The sequence below is a fragment of the Atractosteus spatula genome, unplaced genomic scaffold (assembly GCF_055471065.1).
Source record: "Atractosteus spatula isolate fAtrSpa1 unplaced genomic scaffold, fAtrSpa1.hap1 Scaffold_18, whole genome shotgun sequence".
NCBI classification, from domain to species: Eukaryota; Metazoa; Chordata; class Actinopteri; order Semionotiformes; family Lepisosteidae; genus Atractosteus; species Atractosteus spatula.
Genome location: NW_028296741.1, coordinates 47,161 through 51,118, shown reverse-complemented (window position 1 = coordinate 51,118; position 3,958 = coordinate 47,161). Strand labels below are relative to the sequence as shown.

The following is a 3,958-nucleotide window of genomic DNA, read 5'->3' as shown; positions in this document are numbered from 1 at the left end:
CACTCTTCTAATTCCCTTTGCTAAATGACTTTTCATACTAATCTGATCAATCTAACTGCCAGTTTTCTGTGCTTTCTCTATCCTGCTAGATTTGCAATTATTCTGAAAATTTTCATCTTGAAATAACTCATTTCTAAATACCTTTTTCACTGTTAACATCTTGCAGCAACTCTGCGACAAAATATACACTCTGACAGTTCATCCTGCTACCAACATTAAATAAAACAAATCTTAAGATTTCTATATTTATGTCTTTATTTAGTGATTTCATTAGTGACAAAGGCTAAACTTTCTTGGAAAAATGTCTTTTATGTGTTGCGGAAAAAACTGACTTGCTTTAACAAAATATGTTTACAAATCCTTTCACCTGCCATTTTCGTAGTTAGAAATTATGGAACGCTCTATTAAAAGCAAGGGAGTTTTTATGTCCGTTGCAGTTCTTTTGCAACATGAATATAATTATATCGTTATTAATTTCTTGAGATACGCGATTCCATATTATATTCCCTTTTAATCAAATTCTAAAAGTATGCTTGTTGACTCCGGTATCGCGGTAGTTAAAGACTTCGATGCTTAAAATGTTTAGGGAGAAATGGAATACTGGTGTGTATGTTTTCTTTAAAGTACCGATACCAGCCATATACTGTATGTTTAAGTTCCAAAATTAATATCGTTTATGGACTTCACACGCGTTGCAGTATGCTCCTATTCTTTTTATGCTCAGGCACAAAGTAAAAGGGGATGCTTCATATTGCTTGACTAATTTTAAAAACTAAGTTAGAAATGCAGACGCTCCCTCGGTGCGCTGCTCTGGTGCGCCGGCTCTTACACAGTGCCTGTCTGCCGTAAGCGTTACAATATACATACCCAACACTGCTTGTACCCATCTGTCATGCAAATAAAACACCTTGAATTGAATTGAATTGAGGGGAGAGGGGGGGAATACTAAAGCCAATACTGGCTCAATACCCTCGATGGGCTTTGACGTGCTAATGCGTTGGTTTAAGAGTCCGGGTGTGGCAGGCTTCCAATGTCAACTCGACTCGATTGGAAGACAATGAACGTATTTTGTGATATTTAGAAATATAAATTTGTTTGGTGCGAGTGAGGTTTTATTTAATCTCTGACCAAGGGAAACGTTTCATTTTTTTCAAAGAAATGTTTGTTAAAAAATAAAGTCATAGTTCTATGGGATTCAATCACAGACCATGTGACATGGGAGTCACGAAACTACTGTAACACACAGCGCCACCAGATTTAATAACGCAATAAAAACGCTATAAAATAATGTGACTAGGCACAGAAAAAGTTTACAGCACAGTACGATAATAAATGCTGACCATGACTTTAGAAGCATAAATTACCTTACACTCAATTTAAACACAAGCTGTCTTTCTGTATGAACCTCTAAGCTGGTTCATACAGAAAATGTAGAAATGCATTAGCCTGATTATGATTAAAAAACACATAATTAAACACGCGTTTGCGATTTAAATCAGAACACGATTTAAATCAATATAAATGTTTATATTGTAACGCATACTGTCCAGCCTCCATTTCTCTATAAAAATTTACTCTGTTGCACACACACACACAATAGAAGGAGGAACCGCTGTCAGAAGGGAAGATATGTTCAAAATATCGCAAATATCGATCATGTTGCGATATTTTGAAATATAAAAGTCAATTGATTGTCCATAATATCGCTATTCTATTTTTTCGAAGAAATGTTTGTTAAAAGAAAAGTCCGGTACCAGCTGGATTTGAACACACAACCTACCAGTTGCTAGGCACGCACCTAGACCAGTCGGCTACAACACAGCTCGCATGAACAGGCAGGCGAAACAGCCCTACACAGCCCTGTCGCAGCACACGAATACCATTATTAAATTCCTTAGATACGCGATTCCATATTATATTCCCTTTTAATCAAATTCTAAAAGTATGCTTGTTGACTCCGGTATCACGTTAGTTAAAGACTTCAAAGCTTAAAATGTTTAGGGAGAAATGGAATACTGGTGTGTATTTTTTTCTTTAAAGTACCAAGACCAGCTATATACTGTATGTTTATGTTCCAAAATTAATATCGTTTATGGCCTTCACACGCGTTACAGTATGCTCCTATTCTTTTTATGCTCAGCTACTAAGATTTCCCTTCATTGGTAAATTCAATATCTACAACGGGCACAGCAAAGACGTTTTTACTGTAAGTCTTTCTACGACAGACCAACGGACCACGAGTGCCCCTGTCGGTCAACCAATCACTTACTGCGGTGCCACGCGTCATCTTGCGTCATACTGAGCGACGTCACCTGCGGTACGTGTCTGTGACGCACACTTTGAATGGCTGCATCTGTAAAAGCCAGCTTAATAAATCTGTTGCACGTCGTACACAATGGTCTTTCAACTAATAGCCCGTGCAGAGATCAAACCCCAGCTGTTGGTACGAGGTGCGTAAGGCTCTGCAACATGCGGATAAGAAACTAACCTTCGCTTTTTCATTATATACACAGTGAGCTATGTTTACGAGCCTGCTGCCTTCTACGGGCAGTATTTGAATGCGGTACAAGACCGGCCATGGAGAAATGAAGTGAGGAGGGTGTGTACATTAAAAGGCTCATAGCGTCCCTGGGAAGGCTCAAACCACCACCCTTTTGGTTAACAGCCGAGCCACAAAGACTCATAAACAGCTTAACACTCCTCGGTCTCAGTGAAAGTGATACACTCCGTAAAATTTTTACTACTGGAGTTTTTTACATTCTATACTGCGTTTTCTGAAGGGTACCCTGTGAAAATACGAGTTTTTACGAGAAGGGATGGGACATAAAAGGTCAGCAGGCTTAGGGAATCTGACTTTAAGGTGAAGACTGTGGGTTCAGCAGCAACAGAAGAACCTGATCAATATCAGTTGACTCCCATGTACTTTGAAAACTTAATTTCGGGATTTAGAGTCAGACGTGCTACCATTGCACCATGGGGTACTTAATTCAAAAACAAATAGAATAACAATCAGTGTTCCTGGATCTGTTATCGAGAACAACACCTGCACAAGGGCTGCGCAGGAAGAATGAAATGTGGTCTGGGAAGAAGATACTCTCTTCAGAAGAGCGGTGCTCCTCACAGGAGAGAATGAAAAAAAAAATTTTCGCGACGCTGATTTTTCTCCTCTGGGGGTTTAAAAGGGGGAGGATCGGTGTGACCTCGTGGCGCAGCGGTAGCGCGTCTGACTACCGATCTGAAGGCTGAGTGTTCAAATCACGTCGGGATCAGCTCTTAGTTTTTCAGGTTCTGCTGGTGCTGAATCCGGAATTCTCACCATGCGGTTGGGTTCTGTCTGTACACCACATAGATAATCTAAATGAAAGAGCAGTACAGGACACGCAGTGAGGAGCTCACACAGCGAATACCCTTGAACACATCTGCGAAACATCACGTCCGACTTGAAAGACAGCTACATCAGAGAATGAAATCCTGGAAGTTTCAGATCCCTTTTTATTACAGGTTTAAACAAACCTGAAAGTTAGGGAGTTTCAGGATACTTTTGTTTTATTAAAAAGTGTCTGATGCCTGTAAATGTCACTTGAAAAAAAACCGCTATTGGACTTGAGCTGGAAAGGAAACAGACCCAGCGTTTGCTTTCAGGTGCATTTCATTACATAATAGACATCTATTACTGAGGAGCTTGAATAACATTTACACGAGCCAGGTAGAAGCCTACAATCTGAGAAACTTACAATCTCAGTGTCGGGGCTGCTATGTAAAAGAGGCAATTTGCTCTGAGAGCAGGCTCAGCGCTTACTGAACGCAGATGTCTCAGAGCGGTCTGTCCAAGTGGCTGTAAAAGGACAGCAGCAAGAATACGTAAAACAGGTGTAAAATAAAAAAAAATAAAACAATTTAAAAATAAATACTAAATGGGTTTAAAATTCAGGAATGTGATTGGTCAGATGCTTACGAT

General features: G+C 39.7%; 1 non-coding gene across 1 annotated transcript; it reads left to right on the top strand.

Moving 5' to 3' along the window:
• The first annotated feature begins 3,197 nt into the window (after positions 1 to 3,197).
• Positions 3,198 to 3,269, top strand: trnag-acc (transfer RNA glycine (anticodon ACC)). Its single transcript has one exon. It is a non-coding gene; the product is annotated as a tRNA-Gly (tRNA).
• The last annotated feature ends 689 nt before the right edge of the window (positions 3,270 to 3,958 follow it).